General features: G+C 32.6%; 1 long non-coding RNA gene across 1 annotated transcript; it reads right to left on the minus strand.

The window, feature by feature from the left end:
- Positions 1-6,712: 6,712 nt before the first annotated feature.
- On the minus strand, positions 6,713-15,382 carry LOC147077492 (uncharacterized). Its single transcript, XR_015069839.1, has 5 exons — positions 15,189-15,382; positions 14,749-14,895; positions 12,579-12,938; positions 11,782-11,922; positions 6,713-9,012 (listed from the first exon to the last, which is right to left on the minus strand). It is a non-coding gene; the product is annotated as an uncharacterized LOC147077492 (long non-coding RNA).
- Positions 15,383-15,603: the final 221 nt, after the last annotated feature.

Here is a 15,603-nt window from a genome sequence, read left to right on the forward strand (position 1 = left end):
AACTCTTCACGCTTGTAGGTAGGTAGTAACATTAAACTTAAGATACCTAATAAACCTATATGGCGTGAGAATTTGTAAAATATATCTCACAAGCTCTTTGTTTAACCGGAAATTACGTATAAATAGTGCATCACTGAATGAAAAAGCATTTTGACATAAGTTAGCATAATTATTTGATCTGTTTCGCGGATGATTACGTGATACTAAAAGTGCAGCAAAGTAACTATTTATGGGATTGACATCTTTTAAAATAATTGGGTGAACGATACAAATATATAGCAATGCTTTGGCAAAATATAAAATAATAATATGTAATTATTCTCGCGAGTAAAGATAAGATAGTAGTAACCGATCGCAGTTTAGTCCCTCATCTTTGACAGTTCAAAACTAAACTACCTACGTATTGGCGCGAGACATCAATGCGAGAGATAGAAAGAGAGACTCAAGTCGTATGGCCGTCTCTGGTCACGAGTACCCTTGGTATGGGCAATATTGTCGACACAGATTATGACTAATTCAGTGGGTCTATTCTATACTTATCGTCCGCTAAAGTGATAAAGTGATAAATATTATCAAACTTAGGGTAGGTTTGTATCAAACTTAGGGTAGGTTTTTATCAAAATATTAGCACTTATTGTAACAATTACACGAAGTTGGTTTTTATTGTTGCAATAAGTGCTATATTTTAACAGCACCTATCTTGCTGCTGTTAAAATATCGCACTTATTGCAACAATAAAAACTAACTTCGTGTAATTGTTACAATAAGTGCTAATATTTTGATAAAAACCTACCCTAAGTTTGATACTATTTATCACTTTAGTGTTCGATAAGTATAGAATAGACCCACAGGTAGTGATAAGTTTCGACATGCCTTATTTCGATAACCTACGTCACTTTCGCGAATGACTACGATGTTTCACACGACTCGCAAGTTCTAACATAAGGCCACTGTGCTCAGGCATTCTCTCAATGTGTCGAGCCCACCTTAGTCTTTGGGATCGACAGAATTTCACGACCGTTTCATGTTTTATTAACCTTCTAACTAAGTAAAGTAATATAATATTAATGAAGGATTAATAAAATGCCTAGATGTACTCTTAAACTCTAATGGATTTAAGTTTTGTACTATTCCAATAATTGAGTCGTTATTTGCGAACCGGGTTTCGCCTTTCGGCATCTTTAGGCACTGTGTACACTCACCAAAAGGCAAATAAACACTGGCAACGAATACTATTAAATAACAAATCAATACAATAAATAGAGTACCTATGTAAAAATTCCAATACCAACCTATCAAGTGAAGGGTCACAATACATAATTATGAATAGTTGATGTGTTTGTAATATTCTCCCTATATTATCATAAATAATAAGTTGTCAAAACCTAACAGATCATTAGTAATTATTATAAACAATAAAAATACTACAGTCAAGAGGTGTCAAACATCTATTCTGACTCATTACCGAGTTACTTACTAGACTTAGGATTAGGGCTTAGGATCGCTCTTCACAGACAGCACGAACATATCTGAATTGACCGACATGTCTACCAACCTAAATTTTCGCCGTATTACGAATAATTGGAGATAGCCGCCGATAACTGTTTAATGTATGGAAGGCCTTCCGTATTAATTTGGACAATGAAAATAATGGAAACGTACTAAAGTGATGACCGTTAAGAATGAACCTGCTGGAGAGATATTTCTACGTCAAATTTTTATTAAAAAAAGAGTCTCCGATTTTTCTTATTTGAAAGAAGACATAATGTAACACTCTTCTGGAGGCCTGGAAAGGCCGGAACCATTTCAGAGCTGTCTCATAGTAATGGTCGATAACGAGAAAAAAAATATCCGGCAACGTTGATTATTAGAACGCAAAAAAATGGAACTCTGCATTTGTGTCCGCCGCTTTTGTGATGGGAGATCGCTAGTAGCGCTAAAGCGCTTCTCGCTGATAGCAAGTTCGAAAGCGGAAAAGTTTAGGCTTTCAGAGATTGCAATAAAATTCTAAACATAATATACATCTCGCGTTCCGAAAAATCGATAAAAATGTAATAAATAGTAAAAGTATATGTCAAATAAAAATCGCCGTTTTGGACCATTCCGAGGTATTTATTTGTTCACTCCCAAGTCCAAATAAAAGACGATGACCAGCAACCAGCACACGGAGCGAAGAAAAAGAATGCATCTTCTTCGCTCTGACGGGAGATGGCAATAACTAAATGGGTTACAATGATGAATCTCATATTAATATAGTTTCCTTGTGCGAAAAGGTGTTACTTATTATGAATGGAATAGTATGAATAAAAACGATTAATACCAAATAAGTTTCCGATTTTCTTTATTTTTATATATAACATATAATATTGTCACTAAATACAGTTTTTGACCAAGCTATCGTCATACTCAGCAGGTACCTTCCACTTGTCAAACGGATAAAAATAATGGGTTCATTCATTCAAAACAAAAACTTCCGTCGGCTGACATTTTATTTAAACAGAACCAAGTACAATCTCTTTGGACATAACTATTATTAACATAACAAGGCAAACACTTACGAATTAAGAAGAGCATGTATGAACATTAAATAACACCAATAATTTACAGGCATAAACGAAAATACTCTGACAGTTGTACATTTTTTTGTATTATTTAGTGACGTCACACGTATTACGATTCAATTCAGGAGATGTCTTTACTTACGCATCTATTCTATACACAAGACTGATATCGGCCGCTATCGGCAACTATCGAGGGTAGTTTATCATTTTTTTGTATCTAAGTATTATCACTTATTGTAACAATTACAAGAAGTTGGTGTAATTGTTACAATACGTTCTATGTTTTAACAGCACCTCTCTGTGTTAAATTTTATAGTGAGATAGACAGTTTTGACTTTTTAGACGGCTAACTCATTGTAATTGTTACAAAACGTGCTAATACTTCGACATAAAAATGAAAAACTACCCTCGATAGCAATATTGTGTACAGAATAGATGTGCAATGACACCTAGCGCAAAAATACGAAGCTTACACACATTTAAATTTTTTTGAAAATCCATGGTTTTTAAAATAATTATTAATTAAAACCATGAATGAGTGAAAAATCTCTTAAGTACAAAATAGAAAACTTAATAAACTAAATTTTAATAATACCTAAATATTACCTACCTAATACTTAATAAGATGGGGTCCTATAACAAATTTTACATTTTCTAAATTTTTTTTACAATTGGACACTCATATGCAGAAAAGATCCAATCCACAACCTACTAGTTTTGAGATAATTGAGGAAATAGAAGATTGGATAAATAAAAAATCACAGTAAACTGCCTGCTTTCAAAAGTTATCGTAAATAATAGAATGCATATCTATCTTGCTAATGATGTACAGTTTATTCGAAATTTACATTTCATTAATGAGTTATATAGTAATTTATGGGGTTGGATCATTATTGCTTAAATGTGTTTTTAGAATTTAAAATGTAAAAAGAATCCAATGAGAATTGGATTTTTTATGAATTCCTAATATGATTTGAAACATGCGTGAAAGATCCAATCCATAACTTACGTTTTGTTGTATGTAGTACCTAACAAGAGAAATTCTCGATCATTTTTTTTAAATATTATGTAAAAAATTTGTTTTGTTGTTATCCAACAATTTTTTTAACAGGATATTTTTAAATAAAACAATTATTTTAATACAAAAAATCAGTGTGTGTACTTATGCACGCGCATTAGAAGTTATATTTCTTTGGCGTAACCAAACAAAACTTGTGATAACCTAGATTCTTCGACTAGCTCTTAATTATCTTGTTAAATTACACACTCAAGAAAAAGGGCCGCTTATTGGAACGCCGTTGGTTTATTTCTATACACTTTAACTTATATTACTAAATTATATAATTATTTCTCTTTGTTTTTATTTTTCAAGTAACAACTGTCGTTCAAGTAACGATTGCTTACGTAAGGAATTGCAACTGGCCGACAATAATAAATTCGTTGCCTAGGCAACGGAACAATTCTACTTGCTAACTTGCGTTTGTATACAGCTGACTGATTCGCAGCTAACTTCATGCTGTCGCGCACTTTCGTAACGGTGTGCGCGCGAAGCTCTCAATTTCACTCTCTACCAAACGCCCCAAAAGAAGTATAACTTTAAAAATAAAAGAGGTTTATTTATATGAAACTTATTTGGTAAACAAACTATGAAAATGTTTTATTTAAAAAATATCAGAATGCTTCATATTCTAGGACGAAGTCTAATGGACCACCATAACCTCCGATGTCATCATTATAGTTTCTTCGCAATTTAAATTATGATAAAATGATTTAGCATCTGCATGTATCAGATACATTATTGACTTAATATCGTTAAGGCTATACCTCATTTGAGGCATGGTCTAAAAAGATCGTGGCTAGGCGATGCGCGGATTGCGGGTCGCGGGTGCAAATGTTATTCAAAATAAAAAATATTTTTCTTTTCAGTGTTTTCAGATACATATTTATTAATTGATACAGTTGAAATTGTGAATTATCAAAAAAATGTATACTTATTGTCTTATACCCTGCGATAACAAACTAAAACAGAATAAACTTTGTCAAAAAATACTCATCTATCTATAAAATATCTAAAATAATGTCATATTCGTACGTAAAATAAGATATTTTATAGATAGAATAATATTTGTATCTATTATAGTTTAATAGAGCGTAACAATAACAAACAACGTGACACAAGTGGTATTTATTTATTATTCAACTAAAATAAATAAATAAATATGTCTGCTATGTTCTGTGAGTAGTATCTAGAACATCATCATTATTTTAATAGAATTTTTAAAAAATATTTTTCCTCATGAAAAAATACTCGGCACGTCTGAGAATTGATAAATAATATTTGGGAAATTTTGGCACGCGTACATAAAAAGGTTCGCCACCCCTGTTATATATTATTTCTTATTTTATTGATTACCCACACTCTCGTACAACAAAAAAAATAGTTCACAGAAAATGTTTTATCGTAATCGGAGAGAGTCATATCAGTTGCGAGCGATACTGCATTGCAACCGAAAAGATGCTTTAGTTGATGCCAAACAAATGTGACGTTTCAGACCGCTAAACGACGTGGCTTCGGGCCTCTTGACCACTTCCGACTGCCCACAGCGGAGGACAGACGATGATTGAGCGCAGCTCACACCGTTCTTGACTGAATCGCCTTAATCACTAATTATCTCCTAATATTATCCTGAATACTATGAAACTTATATCTATGCCTCTCTCATCTAACTCATGTGAGTCATGTCATGTCTATCAATAGCGCCCATTGATCCAGAGCAAATTGGCTAGGAACAGCCAACGACAATTTCTTTAAAAGGCTTATAGACGTTAGATTCAAATCCCAATTTCAATCGCGACATAAGCCCCAGACAGCGAGCTATTTTGCGCTTTAATAAAAAAATCAGTCGGAAACAAAATATTATTATACTATTATACTATAGGTATGCACGTTAAAGCGAACCGTGGCTTTTCAAGGGTTGGCACATGTTATTTTTTTAATTAGTCAATATTTCTTTTTTAATTCATCGATAATGTTAATATACCTAAATAACTACCTCCTTTAATTTTGAAATAGTTAAAATGTAGGCTTATAGGTACTTACATCATTGTGTTTTAATCAATGTATCTAAACCATAATTATACGCTGATTTTTTAATGGTAAATAATAAAATTTTGGTAATATATATGTACCAATTTTAATTGAGCCCACCGAGTTGGAGACGAAATCAGAGATTTAGAAAGTAGTTATTTAATAAATAATATTTTTTTCCTAATAAATTTTATAAATTTTTGTAATAGGTTTAATAAACTATAAGAATAAAAATAGTAGAAGTGATACCTTTTCTTGAACCTATCATATAATGGTAGGCTCAAATTCAGTACAAATATTTTTCAAAAAAAAGTCTATTATGTATGTTTCTGAGGTATTTCAAATATTATGTATAATATATAATTTTCCTACAGCAAATTCGGTGTATGAATCCAAAAAAAAATACGAAAGTGTGAAAAATAATATAATTTTATTATTTTTCATGAGCTTACATTACAAATTATAAATTTAAAACGTTCACAAGCTGGCATGAAAAAATTCTGTTATTGTTAAATTTTTATTAGATTATAAAATTATAAAAACATGACTTAAAAACTATGCTTGCAATAAAAAAGAAAGCAATTCAATGAATATTAAATTTGTCAAGGCACGAATTTAAAAAAAAATTCAGTAAACAAAAATTAAGATTTTAGAAACTATATTATATCGTGCATTTGACGGTAGTACTTTTTGGTCGCCGCGGAGGATTTTGAAACATTAGTGTATATAAAATTAATAATTAATTCCTCAATTAGTGTAGGTATAGACTAAACGGTATGTAATGTATAAAAATAACTATTAAAATTGTTTTTTTTTTTATAATTTAACTATACTCTTCTTAGCAATTCTATTCGTAGCACCAAATATTTATATTGAGGGTTTCCTATATCCATCGATCGTGTTAGTTTAGGATTAACGAGTTCAGGTAATACACAATTCATATAAAATCTTGTCTGTTGTGTTGATCGCCATATTAAATGTCTCCTTATCCATGTCTGATTGTTGTGCAGATTTCCCATAATCGGGGTTTTTAGAAATATAGTTTAATACATTCTTTTTTTTTGGTAGATACGCAATTATCCTACTATTTTTTGGTGAAAATTCCATCATTTTTGTATACTTTCCAGGACTTTTATTAAAAAGTGTTTTATGAAGCGCAGTCCAAGGGAGAGCAGTATTGTGTGTGACAGCTGCAGCTTCACATCGGCTTTGGTAGTATTGCCTTACACTGAAATTTAATCGCTTGCCTCCAACAAACTTAGCATATATGCTATTAAAACTTTCGTAAACATTCTTATTTAGGTTATAGATTGAACTTTCAGACCTCACAGGGAGAAAAGAAACAGTGTTTTCAATTTTGATGTAAATGTTCCATTTTTTTAATTCTTCATATCGGAATGAATATTTTTGCAAAAATATTTGGCGCATTCGCACCAAAAATATGCTTACGGCTGTTAGAGATATCATGAAATATTTTTTTTATATTTAAACCTGGCGTGGTAGTTTCGCTCTTACATTATTTAATTGCAGAGCTAATGGCTAATAATAACTACTTCGTAAATAACTAATTCGTAATCGAAAAATATTTGCCGTCACTTTTCTTCTTACATTCATTGTATATCTGGTATCTCTAGAGCAGGGGTAGCCACACTTTTTTTTGAAGGATCGACTAGTTGCTAAAACTATGAATGGTGATCGACTCATATCGCTTGATTCAATTTTGATGGTCTTCTCTTGGATACTAGGAAAGATAATAATTTATTTTCCAGCCCTGTCAAGCTGTTTTGATGTTTTTCTTGTTCAAAAAGATACGGTCTGATGTGGTTTTTCACCAATGTGTGTCATTTTGTGTCTTTTGAGTTCACTGCTTGTGATGAACTTTTTAAAACACACATCGCATTGATGTGGTTTTTCACCAGTGTGTGTCATTTTATGTATTCTGAGTTTACTATTTGTGATGAAATTTTTAAAACACACATTGCACTGATGTTGTTTTCCACCAGTATGTGTCATTTTATGTATTTTGAGTTCACTATTTGTGATGAATTTTTTAAAACACACATCGCACTGATGTAGTTTTTTACCAGTGTGTGTCATTTTATGTATTTTGAGTGCACTATTTGTGATGAATTTTTTTAAACACACATCGCACTGATGTGGTTTTTCACCAGTGTGTGTCACTTTATGTATTTTGAGTTTATTATATGAGATGAACTTTTTAAAACACACATCGCACTGATGTGGTTTTTCACCAGTATGTGTCAATTGATGTGCTTTTAAATTACAAATTTGCAAAAAAATTTTAAAACACACATCGCATTGATGTGGTTTTTCACCAGTGTGTGTCATTTTATGTATTTTGAGTTCACTATTTGCGATGAATTTTTTTAAACACACATCGCACTGATGTGGTTTTTCACCAGTGTGTGTCATTTTATGTCTTTTGAGTTCACTATTTGTGATGAATTTTTTTAAACAGACATCACACTGATGTGGTTTTTCACCAGTATGTTTGAATTGATGCGTTTTTAAATTTCTAATTTGCCGAAAATTTTTAAAACACACATCGCATTGATGTGGTTTTTCACCAGTGTGTGTCATTTTATGTATTTTGAGTTCACTATTTGTGATTGATTTTTTTAAACACACATCGCACTGATGTGGTTTTTCACCAGTGTGAGTCATTTTATGTCTTTTGAGTTTACTATTTGTGATGAACTTTTTAAAACACACATCGCACTGATGTGGTTTTTCACCAGTATGTTTCATTTGATGCGTTTTTAAATTACTAATTTGCAGAAATTTTTTAAAACAGACATCGCACTGATGTGGTTTTTCATCAGTATGTGTCAATTGATGTGTTTTTAAATTACCAATTTGCAGAAAATTTTTAAAACACACATCGCATTGATGTGGTTTTTCACCAGTGTGTGTCATTTTATGTATTTTGAGATCACTATTTGTGATGAACTTTTTAAAACACACATCGCACTGATGTGGTTTTTTACCAGTATGTGTCTTGTATGACTTAAGATGCTGAGACTTCACGCATGAAGCGTTGTGATGATTTAGATGATTTACAGTTTCAAACACTCCACAACAATGATTGCAAACAAAGTTTCGTGGAAAATATGTAACCCTTCTCAACTTAATTAGAACCTCCTTTGGCAAGTATAATTTCTGAAATTCATGTTTGATATTCTGTTCATCGATAGTTATTTCCGAATGTTGTATCATGATTTTTTTGTGTTTATTGACTGCATGTGCTATTTTAATTTCACCCTGGTTATTGTCAACCGAATGTTTTTTGACAATGTCCAATGGTTCACTCTGACGTACTGCAAAACATTGCTGAGTAGAAAACTACAAAAAAAAATAGGAAAGGTATATTCAAATATAAAATATAATACATGAAATGTAATTGTGTTCCCTAATATAGCACTGATACTATGTCTTTTGACAGTTAATTCTTGGAAAGTGTTTTTATTTTGTCAAACCGATACGTTACACTGCACTCACTATTTGACATTTATGATAAAAATCATATTTTTTTACATACAGTGATCATTACAAATTGTTAACATAAGACGTTCACAACATGACAGTGAAAAGAAAATAAATATTAATAAAACGGTTTTATATATTTTTATAATGTCTCAAATTCCAGATCAGAAATCTTACCAAAAATAACAATAGACATACTGACAAAAGTTGAAAAGCTCTGCCTTACAAACGATATCTGCCAAAAACAAACGCGCATTCGCACGTACCTTCAAAACCGATGAATGGGCACCTGATTGCCCTTCTTGGTAAAATACATCCGACCTCGACGGAGAAAGCTAAATTTACCACATAGAGTTTCAAAAATCTCTCAAGTAAACCACCCCGCACCTCCCTCATATTGCTTCCCTTATCGTGCCCTTTCAAAAAATCAAATGAACATGGTCAGTACCGATCCGACAGTGAAGTCGACATAAACAACCCCCGGTCATCCCGCGGCGCGGCGGACGCCCAATACTCGTTTCAGTTTAGTGTTCTCGTGTAAAAATTAATCAAACAAAAGTTATCCTATCTTAATAAAAGTGATACCTCTTATAGTTACGGTGTTAATAATAATCTTAATCAGCGACCCGTATAACCTAATTAAAGTTAACCAATTCCTTGTTGATAAAAAGTGAACCAGCGCGTGATAAATTATTCTGCGCGGAATTATAAAATAAAAAGGTGTGTTATCAATTTAATATTTGTGCCCGTTATAATGTGTAACACAACCCCCTAAATGTCTCTCTCCTGATCACAAAAGGTACCCGAAATAAAGGACTCCACACGCACGTGAGTTCTAAAAGGTATTAATATATATATATAAAAAAAAGATTAGCATCTAACACTAGCAAAGTGGAAATACAAAAAATATTAATAACAAGGAGACCCACCGAATGAGGTAAGCCACCGCCATCTTTAAATTAATAAAGCCTATGCATAACTTTTTGCATAAGCAACTAGTGGTCTATTTTTCAGCTGTCAAAATCAGATCCCAGATTGCTTGACATATTGATTCGCCCTTTCTCGTTTCTAATTAAATTATAAAAAATTCTCAATCAAATATATTAACTATCAGTTTCATTTATATATAATATACTTACATTCCTGTTATTCATCAAATTTCAAAGTCAGACAAGTCTTTCACACAAAACCGGTGGTATAATCGATTTCCAAAAAATATGTAGCTAAATAAAGATCCTTTCTAAACTTTAATCTACAGTATGTGAGCATACCTAATGATCGGTATACCTCGCCCGGCAAATATTCATGAATAGAACCACGCTCGAACAACGCTAATAAATTATCCATATTTACTTAGAAAATCTGTTGTCAGTTAATGCAACTTATAACTGCATTTTTTAGATAAATTGCGTTTAGCGATGACGCTCATTTTTGCTTAACGGGTTTGTTAATAGGGAAAATTGCCCACACGGAAAAAGACCATTCCAGAAGACTCCCTAGAATTCATTACATCCACAAATTCACCGTTTGGTGCGGTTTACACGCTGGTGGCATCTTCGAACATGTATTCAAAAATAGGGGCAAAACTAATGTTATGGTCAATGCATATCAATGTCGAACCATGATTAATATATTTTTTAAATATGGATTTATCCGGAAGAACGGTGATTTTAACAGAATGTGCCATACAGCTACATTGTCTTATTTAAATCAAGATTTGGATATAATTTGATTTTGAGAAATGGACCTGTCAATTGGCATACAGGGTTGTGCGATGTGATATCTCGGGATTACTTCCTGTGAAGCTTTGTGAAGTCACTGGTATAAGCTGATAAACCAGCATCATTTAACATATTAGAAGCCAAAATTTTCCGTATTTTTACGACCGACAGTGCTTTAATAAAAGTAGTCCAAATTGCGCGCCCAGAATTTGCTTAATTGACAATACTAAGGCCACATGCCCGAAATCATTTTAAAATGTTAATGCCATGAAGGTATCGACTTTTCGAAAAACAAATATTTAAATTCTAATGGATTCAAGCTTTGTACTATTCCATTTAAGTCGTTTTTTGCGACCCGGGTTTCGCCTTTCGGCATCTTCAGGCGTCGTGTACACTCACCAAAGGCAAACACACACTGACAACGAACACCTTAACTCTACCTTATATAGTAAATCAATACAATAAAGTAGGTAAAAACTCCATTACCTACCTATTTAGTCAGAAATTACAACAAAAATACAATAAACAAATTATGAATAGCTGAAGTGTCAGTAAAAAACCTAATTAGTAAAAACCCTATCTTATTAATAACAATACACTGGACAGCATATTATTATAATAAATTTACTACATAAGGTAGAGTTAAGGGTGTTCGTTGTCAGTGTGTGTTTGCCTTTGGTGAGTGTACACGACGCCTGAAGATGCCGAAAGGCGAAACCCGGGTTGCAAAAAACGACTTAAATGGAATAGTACAGAGCTTGAATCTATTAGAATTTAAATTCAAATTCCATCAAGTACCTACGGTCGAAAGTATTAATATTATAAATATTTAAATATCACTTGTATTTCTTTTTTACAATTAAAAGTGTCATCGGACAAAAAAAAACAAATATGTAATTAAACCTACCTGGTCTAATAACTTGTATTGTAGATTAGAAGAGCCAGGTTGAGTTAATTCAGCATTAATTTGGTGAATTGCATTCTCAACAAATTCTTCTTTGATGATGACTCCCTCATCCTTAATATTCATCAGACCGTTTTTACACTTCTGAAAATGACAACATTATTCATATTATGTAACAGCATCATCATTACGATTAGCCAGAAAGCGTCTCTAAGAGCTCTTTCCTCAATATAATTGGTCGCCTATGTATGACTTAATTTGGCAGGTGAATGTATAAACACCGAACGACATTCCAATGTTATGGGCAATCCGACAAAATAGTGCACTCCTGCGGTCATTCTTGTTTGTTTTAGTTCAATTAAGAGTACATATTACAGATGGCTGGGTTAGATTATTTTTAAATGCATTAAACCTTGCCTAAACCAAACCAAAATAAATAAAAAATATTCTTCCATCTATAAAATATCAAAAATTCTGTATGATATAATAACATATTGAGGCTTAGTTTCACAGGGATTTTGTTAAATTTTAAAAACTATCAGTAAATTATTTTAGTGTTAGTTCAAAGAAAATAAATACGTAGATACGAACGAAGAAGTTTTGTGTGCACCATATTTATGTTGAATATTAGCAGCCTATTTACACCCTTTGCCGCTGGATGATACCCATTTTGTATTACAATATAATATATATATATAAGTTTAGCATAGTATACAGATACGTATCAGATGACAATATATTACAATACATTATATACCTAACAACAATAATCAAATGAGCATATATATTATATGGGTTACCTGTGAACCACTGTCAAACGTTGAAGCATCAAACTTTTCATACAAGTGACTGCTTTGGTCGACGGCTTGTGCGCATGGAAAAGCCACTTCATCTAAAGTCAGCGACGCATCGTGCATACGTTTATGGTACTTCAAAATGTGCGCTGATGAAAAAAAATTACAACACACGTTGCAAACAAAATTCCTATCGAAAAATGAAGCCCTGTTCAACCTCAGACGGACTCGTTTCGCAGAAGTAAGCGCGATTTCCTTTTTGATGTCCATTTCTTGCACTTCAATTTCACCAAACGACTGTGCAGATTGTTTCTCAAAGATATCAGGTGCAATCATACAATCCATGTCGCGGTTTACGAGCGGAGTCTGTCAAGAAATAAAATACAAACATAAATCAATCATAATATTTACACTAACATAAAAAAAATCAAACGACATAAAGAATGTAAAGTTTCTGGACTATGACCACCTAGAAGGGCAATTTTTTACGAACCAGTATCGAAGTCATTATATGAGAAAGTGATTAGAATGTATGAGAAATTTAATTTCTAATTAGATTTTGACAATCGCGTCTGAAAGTGGCGGAGGCTTTTGAGTTTCATAAGCTTTGACGGTTGAGGCGCGGAGACGCATGTCGGAACGTTATGTTGAAAGGTTCTTTATTTATTGTTTTTTGTCTTTTACATATTACCGTTGGAAGTGTTGTTTTGTATTTAAATTCTCAATTAAGTATTTATTGTGTTTTGTTATACAGAAACATAGATATTTTAGCAATATTAGGTTTGTAAAATACATCGGAAGTTCCGTTCACATTCTCGTAGGTACTGAATATTGTAATAACACTATTATAAGGTAATATTGAAGTAAGCATGTTCTTTAACAATCAATCGTTTTAAGAATTCAGCGATAACTAATAAGTACTGATTAAATAATATGATAATGTCATTACCACATTTTAGGTTATTTTACACGTATCCAAAATGGAAGTGATTCACGCTGAAATTTAGTTGTTAAGCGTTGGTAACCGGACGGATCCATTCAAAATAACAGACGAGGCGAAATGAAGACGATGTGAAATGATTCCGGTTATCGAAACCATTGGCAGATATATTCATTTCCAGGATGGAAAATCTAATGACAACCCCAACTAGCTGTCATGTGAGCATAGACAAAAATATAATGCAAACTCTTACGCGACCATAAATGTGCATTCAGTATTTTTGTTATATTATTGGACACCGTTTGAAGCACTATGCCTCCTTTGAAAATACTGTTGCGTTTTGCTTCTTGTTTGCGTACCGCTTTGTTCAAAAATTGCCATTCAGGTGTCGAGTCTTCACGATTGAATAGGCACGTCAATGAGGTTTGATTTTATCGCTGCGCTCATGGAGACACCCTTAAGCCCGGTTCGGATCAGGCGAGTAGTTTATTCAAAAGGCGAGTAATTTAGTAACTAAACGTGTACGAACAGAAAAATCCAAACCAAACCACTTCTGACGGTCAGAAAATGGTTTGAAGTTTGCTGGTACAGTGAACTAAACGTTAAATCTAAAACTATTCCGGTTTATTTATAACGCATGCGCAGTAGGCCAGTTTTGACCTGTCAAACCGTTTAGCTGGAATGCTTAAGTTTATGTTGTCATGCAGCATGGTAGGTAATTTAGTAAATTTGAGGCTTACATTAATGTTACAAAAAGTTTTGACAATAGAATTGGTCTATTCTCACCCCATTTCACGTAGATATTGCTTCCGTTTATGGTATTTTATGGCTGCAAGTAGTTCTTTTTATAGACAATATGCTTCTATTTCCAACATAAAAATGACTTACGGGCGATTAATTTTATTCACCAAACAATTGAGCACAATTTTAGATAATCGCATTAATTATTGCTTTACATTCGAATGCATGTGATGTATAAATCATCATATTTAAATATATTTCCGTGATTTAACAAAAGATGTATATACCTACTCATAACTGTCTCAAAATATTTGTTTTAGCAATTGCCAACAGCTCGAATCTACTCCGCAATCAATAAAGGAAACAAGTTTGACCGACTTATAATATAATGGTTCCTAATCAATATTCAAAGATGCATTACAAATTCAAAACTTCAATATAAGACGGCATCAATGGAAGAAAACGGCACATATACCTACGTACAATTGAACGAACCTGATGTATTGGCCTATAATCTGAATACGAACAACCTTGTTGAGGATCTTGATCATATAATGGGTGTGATATATCATCAATAATCTCGCGCTTGACGACAGCTGGTTGATTATCGAATGTTTTATCGGAGAGGTCCGCCTTATGGTACTGAAAAAAGCATTATTAAAAGCATATATAGAACTTTAAAACCAATTCCAGTTTATGTAACGTCCGTACAATGATGTATAATAATTATATTTAATATGAATAGGTAGATAACCTAACCTATATCACATGTATTGTATTTGTATTGTATAAACATGTATTTTTTTTTAACAAAGTTTAATATCAACTTATGTTCCTACATAGTTTGTTAAAAAGCACAGTTTATAATATTAAACCAATCATTGTTATTCGCAATCTAATGTTATTGTAAAATAACTTAGTTTCCAAAAACTAACCTCGAAATTGCAACTTGAAACGTCCGCATTCTCTTGCGTTACATGAGTGCGAGGGTCCGGGTTGTTCGGATGGCTAGTCAGCGTGTCAAACAAAGGCTTGCCTTCTATATTGGAGTGTTCTCCATCACATTCTTGCTTTACATCCATGTTAAGTGTAAATATGGCAGGAACAACGTGACAGACAGGATACATTCAGGTTAATATTAGAAAAGTGTTGCCACAATACTGAAAAGTGTTTACCGTCGAAACTAATATCAATTAATAATAGATACAAACACTAACTTGACACGGTGACACACTTCAATAATAATTATATATGTTTTATTGTCAAAACAAAACAATGGAGCGAAAATTATAACCAGCATTTCCACAATCACAACGAGATCAGCGCATCTCGGTATTCAAATGGCAAAAT

This window comes from Rhyacophila brunnea, unplaced genomic scaffold (genome assembly GCF_057557595.1).
Source record: "Rhyacophila brunnea isolate RB1 unplaced genomic scaffold, BYU_Rbru_1.0 scaffold_13, whole genome shotgun sequence".
Lineage (NCBI taxonomy): Eukaryota > Metazoa > Arthropoda > Insecta > Trichoptera > Rhyacophilidae > Rhyacophila > Rhyacophila brunnea.